The sequence below is a fragment of the Haliaeetus albicilla genome, chromosome W (assembly GCF_947461875.1).
Source record: "Haliaeetus albicilla chromosome W, bHalAlb1.1, whole genome shotgun sequence".
Taxonomy (NCBI): Eukaryota; Metazoa; Chordata; class Aves; order Accipitriformes; family Accipitridae; genus Haliaeetus; species Haliaeetus albicilla.
Window position 1 is genome coordinate 19,671,159 of NC_091515.1, and position 21,586 is coordinate 19,692,744.

A 21,586-nucleotide genomic window follows, 5' to 3' on the forward strand; every position below is an offset into this window, starting at 1 on the left:
ATGATGCGGTTGCGGTGCACAGAGAATCTTGACCTGTTATGTTAGCCAAGGTGACCTATACATTAGTTTTTGACTGAGGTGGTATTCATATTGCCACACCATCTAGGATGTTCCAGATGATGATGGTCGTACAAATCGAACAGGAGTCCGTCGTGGGCCTGTATCTGTGGAAACACAATCAACCTCGTTCCCAGGTTATTAATGGAAATAGACCTTACCCCTAATTTTGGCTTTAACTAACTTTTACGTTTACCCCACGCTGTCTTCCCGTAATCACACTATGTTTAATCAAATTATGCTTAACACACCTTTTACCTAAAGCAAGTTCTACATACAATAAGGCACGCTGTTCTAAAAACCTCTCTGAAGGACTCAATGTCCGCTAGTCCTCTAAAGTGTAATACTCTATTAGTCGGAATCTGTCGGATCAGTGGCTCCAGCACCTGCCGGTGCCGTGCCAGTTGCCGCTGGGACAATTCCGGGTCCAGCATCAGTGCGAAGCCATGGCTTGACCCACTTAGCCGGGATCCAGCGAAGGCCTCGATCTGTAAGCAGACACATATACCCTCTCCCAGTAAGTTTTATTTCTGCTGGTCCGCACCATTTCCTGGATTCTGGGTCCTTATACATTACCATGATTCCTGTACTTTGTTGCGTCCTTTCCGCCTGTAAAAGAGCATGATGCGCTACCATTGGTGGGTCTTTGTGATCACCTGTCAATCTAAGATAATTTAGCACAAATAAGGCTTTGGCCAATCGTTCCTCTGGAAGTAAGCCCTGGGTTCCCCCCTTTTGTTTTTGCAGCATGCTCTTTAAGGTTTGGTTGGCCCATTCGACAATATCTTGTCCTGTGGGAAGAAGTGGAATACCCGTACCATGGTGAATTCCCCACAAATTACAAAATCGAGCAAATCATGTAGAACCGTAGGCCGGGCCATTGTCCGTCTTAATTTCTTTAGGCACACCCAGCACTGCAAAAGAAGCGTGAAGATGTCATTCAATATGTAAGGCCTTTTCTGCAGTTTGTACCGTGGCCCACATGGCAGCAGAATAGGTATCAATACACACATGCACATAATGCTTTGCACCAAACCACGTGACATGGGTGACATCCATTTGCCACAACTGCAATGGCAAAAGACCTCGTGGCTTAACCCCACAGCCCAAGCCCAGCCCTTCCTTTTGACAATCGGGGCATGCTTTAACGATGCCTTGGGCATCAGTGAGTGGTAAGTCAAATTGCTTTGCTAACATCCTAGCGGGTTGGTGCAAGAACGCATGTGATTGCCGTGCTTGTTGAAAACGATTCCCTGGAGGAGGCTCCCATGCCGCTGCAACCAATTGGTCAGCTCTGTCATTTCCCTCTGACAAACCTGGTAGCTTTTGATGACTTCTTATATGCATTATAAAATACCCTACACTCCGAGAATTCAAGCAGCGTAGTAATGACAGAAACAACATTCCCAATCTTTTGTTTGTGACCTCCTTTACCATTGCTCTTTCCATCCTTTGTACCACCCCAACTACATAAAGAGAATCGGATACGATATTCAGCGGCTCCTTAGCCCAATGCTGCAGTGCCCAAATCACCGCTTTTAATTCTAGCATCTGTAAGGAATCCCCAGGCTCTCCCTTTTCAACATGCTCACACCACTGATCGTTAGCATCTTTCCACGTACAGGCGGCCGTACCTGTCTTTTTCCCAGCATCAGTAAACACTGTTACCCCGTGTACAGGTGTTTCCGACCTCCATGGTTTTTGCTCAAAGGTTTGCTGTTCCAATAGTGACCACAACTTATGCTTTGGATATTGATTACTTATCGTACCTCCAAACCCCGCTAATGACACTTGTAATGCTACAGAATGCTGAATTCCCCATTCCAAATACCATTTTACCAGAGGTATCAGTAACATTTCTGGTTCTGTTCCTGCAATCTCTACAATCCTCGTTCTTCCCCTAATGATCAGTTGTGCAAATAATTCCAATTGGGTTACAATAGATTTGTCTGGCCGTATGGCCAAGAAGACCCATTCCAGAATTCTCAAGGGATCTGAGCGCTTTGTGTCCCACTGACAAATTACCGCATAAGGGTGTTGCCTCTGAGAGTCCCCTGTATTAATGAGCATCAACATGATCGGTAAATCCTCATTGCATCTGGATGCAAAGCTAGATGCAATTTTCTTTGATATATATTCTAAGGCTTTTTGCTGTTCTCCTGTCATTTCCCATTTCTCATCTGCACGTGCGCTCGTACCCAAGAGTTCTACCAGAGGGGCCATATCATCATTAGTGATACCGCAAAGATTCCGCACCCACTGGATATCTCCCACAAGCTTCTGGACATCATGCACCATTAAAATTTCTAACATTGCTAGCATCTATGTGCCACCTCAAATACTTCCAAGGTGCTGCCTTTTGCACCTTTTCAGGGGCGATTATTAATCCGCGATGGCTTAAGGTGTCCTGTAATTGAGTTAAAATTTCATCCTGTGGCAAGTTCCTTCCTGCTATTAAAATGTAACTGAGGAAACTGTTTTCTTACAGGCTCTAATGCCCAGGCCACATATACCTGACACATTGTGGGGGAATTGCGCATTCATTGCGGTAACACGACCCAATGGTATCTCTTATAGGGCTCTGCCTTGTTAATCGATGGTACCGAAAAGGCGAACCGTTCAGCGTCATCTGGGTGCAAGGGAATGGTGAAAAAACAATCCTTTAGATCTATAATTAACAAATCCCATTCTTCTGGAAGCATAACTGGAGACAGCAAACCTGGCTGCAGGGCTCCCATACTGTGCATCACTGCATTCACAGCTCTGAGACCTGTGGTTTCCCTGTGGAGCTGAATCCACCATCTCTACGTTGTACTTCACCTGGGTTTGGAACACACGACCTGAATGGAACTAATTGTGCTATTCTGGTACCTTTAGGAATAGAAACAGGAGGGATTAAAACATGAATCATAATTTTCACAGTCCCACAATAATCTGCATCAATAAGCCCTGGGACTACCAAAATTCCTTTTAGAGCTGTTGAAGATCGCCCCATTAAAAATGCACTAAGCCCAAACCCCAGTGGTCCCTTTATGTTGAATGTGTACTGTGGTTTCCACATCCACTCCGGAGCTTCCTGCAGTGGTGGATCTGGTAGTTGCGAGGCTTCCTGAGGGCCGGCAGCCCGAGCCCCTTGCATTTGTGTCGTCGCGCGAGGGGCCTTGGCGCTCGGTGTAAAGTTTCCCTTCTTCCTGCATTCTTGGTGGTATGGTTATCTTTCTTACAACTGTTGCACCGTCTTTTTGTTAGCAGAAACTCTACATTGGCTCTTGATGTGTCCAAGTTTACCACAATTAAAACACTTGACCGAGGGTTTCTTACTGGCTTTATCAATAAGCGGATTCCGTACTGACTCACAGCATTCTTTAATTTCTCAATGACCTTCCCGTCTTTTTTTTTTTTTTTTTTTTTTTTTTTCCAATGCCTCTGCCTCTCGTCCGCAGCGGCTACTGCAGGCGGCTCCGCGTCTATCGCGGGCGCAGTTGGTTTCACTGTCTCTGGTTCCGAGAGGCGGGATGGATTAAAGGGCGGGGGCGGGGGCGCGCTGCAAGTGGGCGGAGGGGGGGGCGGAAAGGGGTGGGGGGGGAGGGAGGGAGGGGAGGCGGGAGGCGGAGGATGCGGCGGTTCTTGATCGTCTCCCGGGCTTCCCTCGTCCTCAGAGGAGGAAGGCTCAGTGTCTATTACCGATACTGACCGGGGCTGAGATTCCCTCGGGCGGCAATCGGCACTCCCTTGTTTAGGATCGCACTGTCCTGTTTCTGGGTTGCCAGGTGAATTATTTAAAAGCTCAGTAGCTGACGCTTTCATAGGGGCAACAACCCCTCTAACGGTTTTCGTGGTTTCCGAGTCGAAAATACGGGTGGACTCAGGAGTAGTAGTCTCAGTGCCCAGCATTGCGGAGGCAGCCTTGGCTATTTTTTTTTCTGCTATCATTTGTAGAAGGTGATTCATTACTTCTCACCAAGTCTGTCCGAAAGCTTTTGCGGTACGACTCCCCTTAATCGTCTCGTCCCACAACTTATCTCCCAGTTCACGCCACTCTGTGGCACTGAACACAGTCTCAGGAGTCTTAAAACATCCTCTTTCTTTTCCCCAATGACAGAGCTCTTGGAGCTTCCGTGTGCTCACACTGGCCTCTCGCTTTGCGAGAATTAACAGTGTGAGTGCCGCTTCACGATCCATAGTAAATAAAAGCGGTCTTACCGGTGCAGGTCCAAACCGGTGCATGCAGTTTGGAATCCAGCTCTCTGCCCAAATTCTCGCAGATGCCTCCTGCTCTGCTCCTCCCGTCTCCGTCTGCTCCGCCGAGTCTTGTGAGCAGATTTGAGAAGCCCTCCGTCTGTTCTCGGCCCAGTTATAACAGATTTGAGGGTCCCTGTTCGGGCGCCAAATGTCGGGAAGAACGGCCGGAGTCAAGAATCACACTCAATATGAGTTAACATGTTGCTCGTTTACTGTTCAGACAACGTTTGACATTTATACAAGACTGACTTGTCCACGCGCCTTATACAATGCTCTAATTGGTACAATACCCCGTTTCACGCGACACTATCTTATTCTCTATTGGCTGTGCAAGCTTCTTCACGAGGTGTCCAGCAGTTACTTATCTCATTCTTCAGCATCCAGGAGTTGTTTGTCAGGCTCTTCTTATCTTCTTTTTTCCCAGCGTACAAGGACACAGTGTCCTTGTCTGCTCCAGTATTTTGTAAACTTATGCTTCGTTCCCAGCTAAAGGCTGGATTGCTCACATGCCTTTGCCCAGCCAAGAAATCCTCAACACACACCCTGAACAGTAAGAGGAAAAAAGACTGTGCAGCTGCTTACTGATTACTATCCAATCTATACATTAAAAGAGACACAATTCTACAGAATAAAAAAAGGAGGATGTGATCACATAATGCAAACACATGGACTGAATTAAACTTGCACAGGAATCCTCAGTTACTGTATCTTCTAATTTTTTTACTATGCACCTTACTAAAGCTATTTTTATAGGCCATTTTGCATGCAAAAGACCCAAGCTAGTAATTATTGTTGTTTACCCCTTCAAATATTTGTCCTAAATTTGGTCCAAAATCTAGAGAATCTGTGTGTTATGACAATAATAATGACTGCAAGCTTATTTTGATGTGCAAGTTTAGTCAAGTTTTGAGAGGAGTCACATAAGGCATTCATTCCACAAATGACTCTTCAACAAACAAAGGAGGACTTCAAACACCAAGTAAATGCTTCTTACAGTATTTGGTGACAGAATGTAATAGCCTATGTTTAACCATAGTAGTTGTTTTGAAATTACTGATACTTCTAGACAATTGTGCATATCCTGGAGAAACTCTATGAACAGATTGCAGTTTACAACGGTACCTCTTTGGTGGGGATGTTTATAAATACTAAGAAACATATTTTACGCATCCAATAACATAAAATTTTCCAAGTATGTGGTAACATATAGAGGATAAACTGTGAATTGGCTATCAGAAAATAAATTTTCTGTAATTTTTGTTAAATATTAACAAGCAATTAAAATGATGTATTTTCTGCCTAAGAAATACCATGGACACTTGCAAAAACACCATAAATGGTTAATAATCACACCTTAAAAAATGACAAAAAGATTACAATATAGTATTTAGCTATTTCAAATAAATTGGAAAAACTTCATTTGAGCTCCACACCACTTGTCTACTCAACACTTCCACCCCTCCCTGACAATGTCACACTGACATACATCTGTTAAAATAACATTTTTTTTCATTTTGCTGCCTAACTTAATGCAAGGGTGGTTTGTTTTCTTTTCTTTCATTTCATCCTGGGTCAATCTGAAATTCCTCTCTTTTGTTTTGGATACAAATTAAAATAAAGAAAAAGATTAGAGGTCCATCCAATGCCCTTTCTTTGATATTTTACTACTAAAAAAACCCAAACATCTATATAGATATAGAGATATATAGTAAATCACACAATGTTTCAGGAGATTTGTTTCTCCCTACTTACTTTTCTGTGGTCAAAGATACTGATTTTATTTAGCATGAATTCATTAATCCATTAATCAAACCTAAACTGTATCTTTCAGGAAATAAACAGTTCAACTGAAAAATGTCACCCAGTATGGAGTCTTCTCAATGAATTACCTATACCTCAATCAGTTCTTACCCTTTTTCAGCTGTCCCATTAAAAAAAAATAAAAATAATAGCAACATACAGATATCCAAGACACTGACATTATTTGCTCCTTAATCACAAAATGTTGGTTGAAGTTTTCAAAGAAAAGAATGTGTTTGGCCTCTGGCCTCTTAACATATTTAACAGATGTCTGATCTTGCTAACAAATCATTAGCAAAAAAAAATTGTGATCAAAATGTTTCTTGCTGGAAAGATGAAACAACAGAACTAATGCACACAATTCAAAAGTTTGATTCAGGAAGAGGAGAGCATTAAAACACAAGATAAAGTTGTATAGATAATTAGGGCAAAGTATATCTACATTTCTCCTCTATTACCCCTCTCCTTTGGTTGCAGAAGTGCCCACTTATGGAGTACTAGTCACGTGCCACACAATTTGACAAGTTCATCAGTCCTTAAAATTTTTTAAGGTTTAGTTATTTCAGCAAATTCTGCAGTAACAAACACACTCTGTCTTCTGCAACTTGTTTGAAGGCTTTCTAGCAAATAACTCCAGCAATGTAAGCACTTTCTAGCTTCGTATTAGCACATATTTTTTTTAAGCAATTACAGATGATTGGACTTTTGTGCACCATGAAATGACAGGCAGAAAACATGAAGCACATATGAGAAAGGAGGCAGCTGCATGTATGTTGTGGTTTAACCCCAGCCAGCAACTAAGCACCACGCAGCCGCTCACTCACTCCCCCCCATCCAGCGGGATGGGGGAGAAAATCGGGAAAAAGAAGTAAAACTCCTGGGTTGAGATAAGAACGATTTAATAGAACAGAAAAGAAGAAACTAATAATGATAATGATAACACTAATAAAATGACAACAGTAGTAATAAAAGGATTGGAATGTACAAATGATGCACAGGGCAATTGCTCACTACTCGCCGACCGACACCCAGCTAGTCCCCGAGCCGCGATTCCCTGCCCCCCACTTCCCAGTTCCTAAACTAGATGGGACGTCACATGGTATGGAATACACCATTGGCCACTTTGGGTCAGATGCCCTGGCTGTGTCCTGTGCCAACTTCTTGTGCCCCTCCAGCTTTCTCGCTGGCTGGGCATGAGAAGCTGAAAAATCTTTGACTATAGTCTAAACACTACTGAGCAACAACTGAAAACATCAGTGTTATCAACATTCTTCACATACTGAACTCAAAACATAGCACTGTACCAGCCACTAGGAAGACAGTTAACTCTACCCCAGTTGAAACCAGGATAATGTATCAAAAAAACTAGGATAACAGATAAATGTGTGTTTGCAATATTGATGTAATCCTCATAGAAAGGATGAGAACCAGAAGATAAAAGGAAGCCAGAGAAATTGGGGGCGGGGGGGAGAAAAAAGAAAAAAGGAAATCTGGAGCATTAGTAATGAATGTCCTTTGTACAAAAATCTAGGTGGATCCAAGAGGAGCAATATGGGAAGTGAAGACAACAGTGGCCACATGAAGCGTTTATCACAAATAAATGACCTACAACAGAGCCACATGGTTAGAGTTCTGCATCATACAAACTGCTCTCCTCCAGAATCCTAAAAAAAACATGTTCTAGGAAAAGCAGAAGATAGACCTAGTCAGTTTGTTCACCTCAGAAATCCAAGCCACATCCATGAGAAAAACAACAATACACAACTAATGACATTTTTTAACTTTCCACATTGTTTCAAGGATACAATATTTCGCATTAAGCTGACACTTTCCCAAGATTCTAATGCTTCCCACATCCACCTCCCTTTTTGTTTTTAATGAAACAACAAATGTCCCAGCCAAGACATTCTTCTTCCTTCTTGTTCCTAACATCTTCAAGATTTTTTTTAAAAGCAGAGGCAATAAATTAAGGTAGGCTGCGGGGGAAGCGAGATCTACAAAGTAGTGACAAAGTTTCTGCTATATCAATCTTTCTCTGTATTACAGACACGTAACAAAATTTTCCTCATTTATTACCACAAACACAATCAACCACGCAACTACAATCCTGTCTACAGCAAAAGAAACTCTATCCAGTACTGAGCATGCCATTAGCAACATGCAATCTACTCCAATTTGTTGCAGCACAGGGAAGGTGTATTCTGAACAGGGAAGCTCATCTATCTCTAGAGATGCCTCCCATGCTCGCTTACCAGCTGTTCCCCCTCTTTCACATCAAGGAGAGCTTCCAATGCTGGTTTCAAACATGAGGTAGAAGGGCAGGACTAGCTGGGCAGAGATGTCAGAAAGGCAAGTCCCAAGCCATGTATGGCTGTTTCAGGTTTAAACCGGTGATTTCACCCAACTAAGATACTTTCAGCAAAATAAATTAACTGACACTGACAATATTCAGCTGCAAAAATGATATTTTTAAATAAACATAAAAGCCTTCCAAGAAAATATATTATCATAGGCCAGTTTCAAGGTGACAAAGGCATGACCTATAAAGCTGCAAGGAGGGACACCCCCCCCCCCTCTAAAAAAAACCCCAACCCACCAAACCAGAGACCTTCTTGTGAGTCACAACTGAGCAAAGCCATCTGGGTCTGTGTTGAAGGTGATCCCATCAGAGACAGCCAGCAATCTCAGAGCTGTGATCACAACTGACAAAACAGGCACATTCCCAGGGCAAGAGTTACACTCTCCAAATGGCTATTTCTCCATCCCCCATTCAGTCATCTCTACTGAATGAAGTATATTTGCTTTGTTTTCAATTATAATCCAGAAAATAAATATCACTGTACTTTCTGGGTATAGTATATCACTTACAAATTATCAGGTCTACATATGCCAGCTGAATTCAGGAATTCCTCAAATTTTTTACCTTAGTAGGTATCCTGGGTTCAGCTGGGATAGAGTTAATTTTTACAGGAACCTGGGAGGTGGGGGGGCATAGCCGGGACAGCTGACCTGAACTAGCCAAGGAGCTATTCCATACCATGTAACATCATGCTCAGTATATAAATGGGGAGTGGGCTGGGGGGAGCCCTCTCAACTTTTGGTGGGGGAAGTGGCGGAGCGTTGGGTTCCGGGTGGTGAGCAGTTGCACTGTGCATCAATCCTTTTGTATACTCTTTCATTAGTACCGTTGTTGTTGTAACTTCTTTTTTTGTGTGTGTGTTGTCCCAGTAAACTGCCCTTATCTGAACCCTCGAGGGTTCGGGTTTTTTTCCTTTTCTCTCCTCCGAGTCTCCTCCCTATCCCACCGGAGGGGGCGGGAGGAGTGAGCAAGCGGCTGCGTGGTGCTTTGTTACCGACTGGGCTGAAACCATGACAGTCCTTTTTGGCGCCCAACGTGGGGCGACGAAGGGTTGAGATAACGACAGATCTGGCCAGAGCATGTTGAAACAAATTTGTCATACGCATTTCTTATGTTAGATAAATAGATGTTAGTCACAATGTTGGTTCATTTGTTTACATGGTGGCGTTTTGTAAGTTCTTATATGCTCTATGTATTGCCTGTAGTTACGTTTATCACCTCTGGGAGAGTGATTGAGATTATCATTTTGCTGTACTGGGCAATGTCGATTTGTGAAATGATTACATCACTGGTCATGAGGTTAAGCTGGTATCTGTATGAGGCAGTGATATCATTTCCATACTTCGGGCACTTTCTATCGGATTTTATTGGTAATTACACCCAATCCATGGGGAAGTCAGGGGGGGATACTTCCCCCTGTCCGTTCGCCTCCCTTCTCTCCTTCCGACTAATTACAACAGCTTTTGAGAATTTTGAATATCCTTGGGATGCGCAAGCCAGCATGCTGTTAGTGCTATGTCTCCTGAATGTGTTTCAGGTCTTGTTTAGGGCTACAAAAAGGCTCTTTAAGAGTACCACCCAGAGATCTGCCCCAAGGCTGAATATTCATGGGTGGCACGGCATGTGGGAGGATATGGGCAGGTATCTAGAGAACTTCTCACCTCCAGTGGCTTGGAAGTTCACTCCTGAACAACTACAGAACCCTCATGAAGTGGTAGAATATTTGAAAGAAAAATGCTGTGGCTATTCCAAAGACGTACAACTCACTGAACTGTGCTGGGCCCTGGCCAATATCTACCAAACACTGCTTGATACTAGGCAGCACCCTCAGGGGGGAAAGAGGGAAAACAGGGCAACAGGCACCGTGGCTACCCCTACCCCGGTGACAGGCACTGCAGCTAAACCAGAGAACCAACCTGTGCCAGTATCAGTCGCCCCTGTACAGAAAAAGAAACACACAAAGAAATCAGTTCGCTTAGTGAGAGATGAAGATGAACCAGGGTCATCGCGAGAACAGGAGGAAGAGGCAGAACCTGAAATAATCACCCAATCTCTATCCCTGAGTGAGTTGCGTGACATGCGAAAAGATTTTAGCCGCCACCCAGGTGAGCACATTGTTACCTGGCTGCTCCGATGCTGGGATAAGGGGGCCAGTAGTGTGGAATTAGAGGGTAAGGAAGCCAAGCAGTTGGGATCTCTGTCTAGGGAAGGGGGCAGTGACAAGGCGATTGGGAGAAAAACACAAGTCCTCAGCCTCTGGAGGCGACTTCTGTTAGGTGTAAAGGAAAGATACCCCTTCAAGGATGAAGGTACATGTCACCAAGGCAAGTGGACCACCATGGAGAGAGGTATCCAGTACCTGAGGGAATTAGCCATGCTGGAGGTGATTTATAATGATCCAGAAAATGCACAGTCACCCACAGATCCAGATGAAGTCCAATGCACACAACTGATGTGGCAGAAGTTTCTATGAAGTGCACCACCAACCTATGCCAACTCATTGGCAGTAATGTCCTGGAAAGAAGGCAATGGAGAAACGGTGGACGAATTGGCTGTCCAACTCCGGCAATACGAAGGAAGTCTCTCTTCCTCCCTACGGGCCTGTGTCTCAGCTGTAGAGGAATTGTCCCGGGAGTTCCAGCAATTCAAAGTGGATATGTCCTCCTCCCCACCTGTACAGGCCCACATCGCAGTTATTGGGAGCAAGCATTCCTCTGCCCAAGAGAGAGGAGAGAGAAAGTACACACGACGGGCTAACCTGTGGTTTTACCTGCGTGACCATGGAGAGGACATGAGGAAGTGGGATGGAGAACCTACCTCAGTCCTGGATGCACGGGTATGGGAGTTGCGAGAAAAAGCAACCAGAAAAGAGTATTCTTCTTTGAAAACTGCTGCTCCAGTTTCCCATGAGCAGTCCCCCAGACACAGTAGAAGGGCTGATCTCATTTCTGATCATCTTGAAGGGAATTCTGATTCACGTGTGCGAAAAGGGAGTAACGGATATTTTAACCACGATTAAAGGGGCCCTGCCTCCAGCCAGGTGGAGGAAAGGGACAACCGAGTCTACTGGACAGTGTGGATTCAATGGCCTGGCACATCAGACCCACAGGAATATAAGGCCCTAGTAGACACCGGCGCACAATGTACCCTAATGCCATCAAGTTATAAAGGGGCAGAACCCATCTGTATCTCTGGTGTGACAGAGGGATCCCAAGAGCTAACTGTATTGAAAGCTGAAGTGAGTCTAACCAGGAATGAGTGGCATAAACACCCCATTGTGACTGGCCCAGAGGCTCTGTGCATCCTTGGTATAGATTATCTCAGGAGGGGGTATTTCAAGGACCCAAAAGGGTACTGTTGGGCCTTTGGTATAGCTGCATTACAGACGGAGGAGATTGGACAGCTGTCTACCCTGCCTGGTCTCTCTCAAGACCCTTCGGTTGTGGGGTTGCTGAAGGTTGAAGAACAACAGGTGCCAATTGCTACCACGACGGTGCACCAGCGGCAATATCACACCTACCGAGACTCCCTGGTTCACATCCAAAAGCTGATTTGCCAATTAGAGAGCCAAGGAGTGATCAGCAAAACTCACTCACCCTTTAATAGTCCCATATGGCCCGTGCAGAAATCCAATGGGGAATGGAGACTAACAGTTGACTATCGCGGCCTGAATGAAGTCACGCCACTGCTGAGTGCTGCTGTGCCAGATATGTTAGAGCTTCAATATGAACTGGAATCAAAGGTAGCTAAGTGGTATGCCACAATTGACATTGCTAATGCATTTTTCTCCATTCCTTTGGCAGCGGAGTGCAGGCCACAGTTTGCTTTCACTTGGAGGGGCATCCAGGACACCTGGAATCGACTGCCCCAAGGATGGAAACACAGCCCCACCATTTGCCATGGACTGATCCAGACTGCACTGGAAAAAGGTGAAGCTCCAGAACACCTGCAATACATTGATGACATCATCGTATGGGGCAACACGGCAGAAGAAGTTTTTGAGAAAGGGAAGAAAATAATCCAAATCCTTTTGAAGGCTGGTTTTGCCATAAAAAAACAGTAAGGTCAAGGGACCTGCACAGGAGATCCAGTTTTTAGGAATAAAATGGCAAGACGGGCGTCGTCAGATCCCAATGGATGTGATCAACAAAATAGCAGCTATGTCCCCATCGACTAATAAAAAGGACACACAGGCCTTCTTAGGTGTCGTGGGGTTTTGGAGAATGCATATTCCAAATTACAGTTTGATTGTAAGCCCTCTCTATCAAGTGACCCGGAAGAAGAATGATTTTAGATGGGGCCCTGAGCAACAACAAGCCTTTGAACAAATTAAGCAGGAGATTGTTCATGCGGTAGCCCTTGGACCAGTCCGGGCAAGACAAGATATTAAAAAAGTGCTCTATACTGCAGCTGGGGAGAATGGCCCTACCTGGAGCCTCTGGCAGAAAGCACCTGGGGAGACCCGAGGTCGACCGTTGGGGTTTTGGAGTTGGGGATATCGAGGATCCGAGGCCTGCTATACTCCAACTGAAAAAGAGATATTGGCAGCATATGAAGGAGTTCAAGCTGCCTCAGAAGTGGTTGGTACTGAGACACAGCTCCTCTTAGCACCCCGACTGCCAGTGCTGGGCTGGATGTTCAAAGGGAAAGTCTCCTCTACACATCATGCAACTGATGCCACATGGAGTAAGTGGGCCACACTGATCACACAACGAGCTCGCATAGGAAACCCCAGTCACCCAGGAATTTTAGAAGTGATCATGGACTGGCCAGAAGGCAAAGATTTTGGAATGTCACCAGAGGAGGAGGTGACATGGGCTGAAGAGGCCCTGCTGTATAATAAACTGCCAGAAAATGAGAGGCAATATGCCCTGTTCACTGATGGGTCCTGTCGCATTGTGGGAAAGCATCGGAGGTGGAAAGCTGCTGTATGGAGTCCTACATGACAAGTTGCAGAAACTGCCAAAGGAGAAGGTGAATTGAGTCAGTTTGCAGAGGTGAAAGCCATCCAGCAGGCATTAGACATTGCTGAAAGAGAGAAGTGGCCAGTGCTCTATCTCTATACTGACTCATGGATGGTGGCAAATGCCCTGTGGGGGTGGTTACAGCAATGGAAGCAGAGCAACTGGCAGCGCAGAGGTAAACCCATTTGGGCTGCCGCACTGTGGCAAGATATTGCGTCCCGGCTAGAGAATCTGGTTGTAAAAGTACGTCATGTAGATGCTCACATACCCAAGGGTCGGGCCACTGAAGAACATCAAAACAACCAGCAGGTGGATCAGGCTGCCAAGATTGAAGTGGCTCAGGTGGACCTGGACTGGCAACATAAGGGTGAGCTATTTATGGCTCTGTGGGCCCATGATACTTCAGGCCATCAGGGAAGAGATGCAACATATAGATGGGCTCGTGATCGTTGGGTGGACTTGACCATGGACACTATTGCACAAGTTATCCATGAATGTGAAACATGTGCTGCAATTAAGCAAGCCAAGCGGTTAAAGCCCCTGTGGTATGGAGGGCGATGGCTAAAATATAAATATGGGGAAGCCTAGCAGATTGACTATATCACACTCCCACAAACTCGCCAAGGCAAGCGCTATGTGCTTACAATGGTGGAAGCAACCACCGGATGGCTGGAAACATATCCTGTGCCCCATGCAACCACCTGGATCACTATCCTGGGCCTTGAAGAGAAAGTTTTATGGTGACACGGCACCCCAGAATGAATCGAGTCGGACAACAGGACTCATTTCCGAAACAACCTCATAGACACCTGGGCCAAAGAGCATGGCATTGAGTGGGTGTATCATATCCCCTATCATGCACCAGCCTCTGGGAAAATCAAACGATACACTGCACTGTTAAAAGCTACATTGAGAGCAATGGGGGGTGGAACTTTCAAACATTGGGATACACATTTAACAAAAGCCACCTGGTTAGTTAATACTAGAGGATCTGCCAATCAGGCTGGCCCCGCCCAACCAAGACTTCCACATACTGTAGAAGGGGATAGAGTCCCTGTAGTACGCATGAGGAGTATGTTAGGAAAGACGGTCTGGGTTAGTCCTGCCTCAAGCAGATTCAAACCCATCCAAGGGATTGCTTTTGCTCAAGGACCTGGGTAGACTTGGTGGATGATGCAGAAGGATGGGGAAATTTGATGTGTACCTCAGGGAGATTTGATTTTGGGAGAGAATAGCCAGTGAATTAGGCTGTATGATATTTAACTGCTCAATAACCTGCCAATGCATGTCATTGCATCTATAGTGTCTATATGCCATATCAAGGGTATTACTGTAAGAATTACCCAAATGACTGAAGGATAGACTTTGAAACTGAGCCAAGTACAACAGTGATAGAACTTGAACTGGCGCCCAGCAATTTCCTCAAGATCAACATCTTCGACCTGCAGACCAAGGGTGTGGGTTGCACCAAATGTACCAGCCACAAGTTCCAGAGGCAGCATACAACCACCCAACACCTCACACCATCTCTCCTATCCTGAAGGACTGTTACAACAGATGGAGCCCCAAAGTCATGGACTAAATAAAATTGATGGACACATTAGAGGGATAGCCCATAGGCTAAAGGAATACCATTTGTGTGTGTGTGTGTGTGGTGGGAGGGTGTCCATATACTTATATATAAGACAAGGAAAGTGGTAGTGGTTGATTGGAAAATGTAAGATCTGGGCATGATGTAGATGGTATAGAATAAGGGGTGGATAATGTCCTGGGTTCAGCTGGGATAGAGTTAATTTTTACAGGAACCTGGGAGGTGGGGGGCATAGCTGGGACAGCTGACCTGAACTGGCCAAGGAGCTATTCCATACCATGTAACATCATGCTCAGTATATAAATGGGGAGCGGGCTGGGGGAGCCCTCTCAACTTTTGGTGGGGGAAGTGGCGGAGCGTCGGGTTCCGGGTGGTGAGCAGTTGCACTGTGCATCACTCCTTTTGTATACTCTTTTATTAGTACCGTTGTTGTTGTTGTTGTAACAACTTTTTTTTTTGTGTGTGTGTTGTCCCAGTAAACTGCCCTTATCTGAACCCTAGAGGGTTCGGTTTTTTTTCCTTTTCTCTCCTCCGAGTCTCCTCCCTATCCCACCGGAGGGGGCGGGTGTCGGGGGATGCAACGAGTCTACGGAATTACTGACAGTTCGAGAACAGTGCGACCTTGAGCAGCTTGTAGTATATCCTTGAAGAGTCTGGAAAGATCCAAGAAGACCAGTACAAAAACAAGATAGTGATAAGAAGAACTGTCCTAACAAACTCACCAATCATGAATTGTTAGTTACTAACCAAACCAATCATATACTAACACATACTCTAAAGAAGGGTATAAAAAGGTGTGTTAGAACAATAAAGTAGCCATTTTGCATGATCTATTACTTGTCGTGTCCGTCTCTACTGCGACAAATGGTGACCCCGACGCGTCTGAGCGAACAGATCATTTAAAGGCAATAAATCCAGCACTAGCAAGAAGTATACCGGCGGCGACGAGAGCTGCGAAAGAGTATACAGGCAGCGAGACAAGCTGCGGAGACGGAGCCCGGTGAAGCTGAGAGCAGTGGAATCTGCCTGGTCCGGACCTGACCCTAGACACCTAAAAAGGTGAGCCACCGGGGACAAAACTGTTAGAATGGGGCAGGAATTAACAAAAGAAAAGGAGACGATTTTGTCTACCTGGAAAGCCCTATTAAAAAGAAAAGGGGTTAAAACCCCAGAACAAAGCCTGAAAAGGATTTTAATATGGTGTAAGATGCAAGGCTTTCAAGCCACAACAGTTACTGCATTCAGTGTGGGTGCATGGCAAGCAGTGGGATGGAAAATGTTTGGTGAGATCTCTAAAGGACAGAAAGAGCTGTGTAAGTTGGCGATCGTATGGCGTCTATTACGCGAGACCCTGAAGGAATGGAAAGCAGAATGTGATGCGAAAGATCAGCAAAAGAAAGATGAGGACTCAGAAAATATTAGCAATGAAAAAGTTTCTGCTCAAGTAACAGCTGCAGCCAATGCTGCAATCTCAGCAGTTGCAGGCAGAAAACCCCTCATGGGCAAAATCAGATCATACCCTTATTCACCTCCTCCTCCTATGCCATTAATTACTTTGCCGGGCGATGAGGGGCCCTCCTCACCTACTGGTGCAGCAACGGAAGGGGTGACTCCATCAGCCCCCCCCGAGGAGAAAAATGTGGCGATTAACACCGAGCCGGAAAGTGTGGGCCGTACTGAAATTGAGGGCCGAAAGGACAGTGAGAGTCAAACTGAATGTGAGGGCCAAACAGAAAGTGTGAGCCAAAATGAAACTGAGGCAGAAAAATCTCTAATTGACGCTACGCGATCTCTGCAGCTTGCAGATAAAACCATACCGAAAGAACCCTTGCCATGGACTCTCCCTCCATCCACAATAACTGTAGTCCCGAAATCCCCTGATCAATTCTGGGAGGGAGTTAGAAGATATGCTGCCGATTCTGGCAACTGGGATCTCGTAGAACGCCTCAGCCCGTGCTCTCTAACACCAGCATTTCTAAAGCCTCTAGATAACGCAGCAGGGGGTCCTGGTACATTTCCTGTTTTCAAAGCTGCTGCAGGCACAAACCGGCACGATGAGCACAATCCAATCGGCTGGAGAGTAGTGCAGGATTTGCAGAATAAAGTACAAAAATTTGGAATCAATTGTCCTGAGGTGATGCAACTTATTCGTATAATCAGCACAGATCTGCTGTGTCCATATGACATTATGCATCTGGCACAAGTGCTGTTTCAGCCCGTACAATTGCAAGTATTTCAATCTACTTGGAGGCAGATGGCACGCACAGCAGCACAGCATAATTTACGACTGCTACAGGGTGACCCGAGATTAGGCCTTGGAGAAGATGCTTTGCTTGGTGAAGGGCCGTATAGTAACCCTCAGCTGCAGGCTACATGGCCTCCGATTGTTCTTGAACAGGCACAAAATATAGGCCTTATGGCATTAAAGCGAACCATGGACATGGCAGCTCTGAAGCAAAAATATGCCACTATCCGCCAAGGCCCCAGAGAACCCTTTTTACAGTTTGTAGAAAAAATATCTGCCGCCCTGGAAAAACAGGTAGAGGATGAGGTCTTAAGGCAAATGCTATGCAAACAGTTGGCAAGAGATAATGCTAATGAGGACTGTCAAAAGATCATACAGGCTTTACCAGGAGACCCTTCTGTCCCCGACATGGTAGCTGCATGTTCTAAAGTTGGGACACTGGAACACACGGCAGCTGTCCTCTCGGCAGCGCATGTGGCCGCCCTAGCTAATGCTATGAAAAATTCTGGAAAGTGCTTTGGGTGTGGCAGTGAAGGGCACATCAAGGTAACTTCTCCACACAAAACATCATCAGGTAAACAACCGGTGCACCACTCACCGGAGATTATTTGCAAGAAATGCAGAAAATTAGGACATTTTGCAAAACAATGTCGTTCCAAATTTCATGCTAATGGGCAGCCGCTACAGGGAAACAACAAAACGAGCGCGAGAGGGCGCGCGAGGACAACAAGGCCCCTCCCGACAGCCGGCCACCTCCCCTCTGTGAACAATTGTCAGCCGCAACAGCTGGCTCAGCAGGGCTGGATGTATCCACCACCGACACAGTAACTCTAGTCACGAACGACATCGTTAAGGTCCCTCTTAATGCAAGGGGGCCTATCGGACGAGGACTGAGTGCATTGCTATTGGGAAGATCAAGTAGCACGTTAAATGGAATAATTGTACGTGTGGGAGTTATTGATGCTGATTTTACAGGTCAAATTTGCGCGATGGTTTCGACCCCCTACCCACCAGTAACAATCCATAAAGGTACTCGTATTGCTCAATTTGTTCCTTTTTCGAGTTCTATTTCAAAAGCAGAACAGCGACTGCGATGCGATGGAGGCTTCAGCTCTACGGGACCCCCTCAGTTCTGCTGGTCTCAGACTGTCTCATCATCCCGACCACATATGACGTGCACGCTGTCGAATCACGGAAGATCGCCGACTACAGTAAGGCTTGCAGGGCTCCTGGACACCAGAACCGATGTGACTATTATTGCCGATTATCTGTGGCCGTCCACCTGGCCCACAGAGGAGGCTGGTATGGGAGTAGTGGGGCTGGGAGGCTCTGCGCGAGCAAAGACAGCAGACACACCAGTTCTGATTACCAATCCTGAGGGACAACAAGCAGTTATTAAACCATATGTGACGGCAGCTCCCCTCAATTTATGGGGGAGGGATTGCATGTCGCAGTGGGGGGTGAGAATTACCACGGATTTTTAACGAGGGCCACTGTGCTGCAGGGTGTTAGACAACCCACGCTTGTTTTAACCTGGTTAACAAATAACCCTGTGTGGGTGGATCAGTGGCCCCTACCAATTGAAAAATTAAAGGCCCTGCAAGAATTGGTGGCAGAACAACTAGCTGCCGGACACATTGAACCATCTCACAGTCCGTGGAATACTCCAGTGTTTGTGATAAAAAAGAAATCAGGTAAATGGCGATTTTTGCATGACCTGTGGCAAGTCAATGCTGTCATGGCCATGATGGGGGCTCTGCAACCAGGCATGCCTTCACTTGCCATGATCCTTCAAGATTGGGAAATCATTGTCATGGACCTTAAGGGTTGTTTTTTTTTACAATTCCATTAGCTCCCCAAGATAAAGAAAAATTTGCATTTTCTGTGCCTTCTATCAATCATGCAGAACCAGCAAAAAGATATCAATGGAGAGTTCTGCCGCAGGGCATGAAAAATTCACCAACCATTTGTCAATGGTTTGTTGCACAAGCTCTGTCACCTGTAAGGGAAAAATTCCCTACTAGTTATTGTTATCACTATATGGATGACATTCTGTTAGCTTCAGACAACAAGGAGCAGTTGAATGACATGAAAAATTTGGCCACGAATTCGCTACAACAATATGGGTTAGTTATTGCCCCTGAAAAAGTGCAAAAAATAGCACCCTGGAAATATTTGGGAATGACAATTACAAGCAAGCAGGTTGTGCCCCAACCTGTGAAACTTAACCTTGCAGTTAAGACACTCAATGCTGTACAGAAATTAATGGGATCCTTGAACTGGATCAGGCCCTATCTTGGACTGACCAATTCGCAGTTACAACCTTTATTGGACTTATTAAAACATTCCAATGATCCAACAGAACCCAGAATATTAAATAAGGAAGCGTTAAATGTGATTCACACGGTGGAACAATGTATATACAAGAAATTTGTTTCTCGAATTGATCTGTCTCAATTGGTACAATTCTTTGTACTAATTGACAAAACTGTGCCATTTGGTGCCTTGGTGCAGTGGAATTCTGAGTGGGATGACCCATTACATATTTTAGAATGGATGTTTTTGTCATTCCGGCCACGAAAAACTGCTCCTGGCTTGTTTGAACTTATTGCTGATGTAATCATAAAAACCAGAAAATGATGTGTAGAACTAATAGGACGTGATCCAGCTACGATTGTTTTACCTGTTCAAAATTGGTACTTTGAATGGTGTCTGGCAAACAATTACAAGCTGCAAGCGGCCCTGGCGGGTTTTCAACAGCAGATCTCGTATCATCTACCGTCACACCCGCTACTGAAATTTGCTCAAGAAATACCATTTGGTCAGAAATATTTAAGCCAGCCGGAACCTGTGAAAGGCCCCACTGTCTTTACAGATGGTTCTGGAAAAAACAGGTAAAGCAGCAGTAGTATGGTATGAAAACAACAACTGGAACAGCAAATTAGTATATCAAAATGGTTCTCTACAAGTAGTAGAGCTGCGTGCACATGGCACGTTGAAGTGGCTGCTTCAAAAAACAAAAAGGGGGAATGATTGGGGAGCCACCACAGGCATGTTTAGATAAAGCAGTTTATGTTCTTAACTCTCTCCATTATGGGGATAATTCTTCCCTACCTCCTCTTTCTCAACACTTCTCTCTTTTCAACACAGAATTTACAAAAGGGTATCAAAGTACATGTTAAAGATTTAGTTAACTGGTCAGTGGAATGGACCATGTGAGCTATTAACCTGGGGGCGAGGTTATGCTTGTGTTTCCACAGATACAGGCCCACAATGGACTCCCGCTCGATTTGTGCGACCATCATCATCTGGAACATCCCAGAGGGTGCGGCAATATAAATACCACCTCAGTCAAAAACTAAGTGTAGGTCACCTTGGCCAATATAACAGGTCAAGATTTTCTGTGCATTGCAACCGCATCACAAAGCCCATGAACCAATAGAGAGGATGGCTATGACTCGTGCAGCTCGCCTGGACAGCGAGCGCATGTGTCATAGGTTGCAACTGAGGCGGATTTTGGCACCCACTGGCCACGTGTGCTGAAATCCGTTCCTCTGCAAATGTATAAATACCGGGATTTTCCGAAGAGCATCGGGCTGGTGTACGGCAAGGCCATCGTTGCCTCCGTGGGGACGCCCACGCAAAGCTGGCACCTACCGATTGCTGGGCCGAGTTCGCGGAGCAAGACAGCACAAGAATATACAGATGGTTCATCTACCTCACAGTCCTCGGATGGACGTACTCATGGATACCGCCGCAAACCAAAGAACAAGCAATCCCTTTTTCATAGGTTTAATAGGGGGTCCCACTGACATCAACAAAGTTTAAGAACTTATTGATGGAGACCCCTGTGCAACAGGTCATGGACTCAATGGATGGGAATGCCTGGTTTCCACAGATCGGGCATTCACCCTCATTGCCACCCCAGGAATCACAAACTCTGGGGTCCCTGAATACAGACTGGTGTAGTATTATCTGATTTACTGCTAGACTTTGATAGTGTCAGACATGCTACGCTACAAAATAGAGCTGTAATTGATTTCTTGCTTTTAGCACAAGGACATGGTTGTGATGAGTTTGAAGGGATGTGTTGTATGAATTTATCCGATCACTCAGAATCCATTTTCAGTAGTATTCAACAATTAAAGAAGGGAGTCAGGAAGCTGACAGAAAGTGATGAATTAGATTGGCTGACAAAGATGTTCGAGGGTTGGGGATTGTCTGGATGGTTGATATCTCTGCTCAAGACTGTGGGGGTAGTGATCTTGGTTGTGATAACTATGCTCCTGATGTTGCCCTGTCTTTTCAGCCTTCTGCAAAGGGCCCTG

General features: G+C 45.4%; 1 long non-coding RNA gene across 1 annotated transcript; it reads left to right on the forward strand.

Annotated features, from left to right (window-relative positions):
- The first annotated feature begins 15,610 nt into the window (after nucleotides 1-15,610).
- Nucleotides 15,611-20,599, forward strand: LOC138683446 (uncharacterized). The gene is made up of 3 exons (XR_011322973.1): nucleotides 15,611-16,072; nucleotides 18,322-18,469; nucleotides 20,519-20,599. It is a non-coding gene; the product is annotated as an uncharacterized lncRNA (long non-coding RNA).
- Nucleotides 20,600-21,586: the final 987 nt, after the last annotated feature.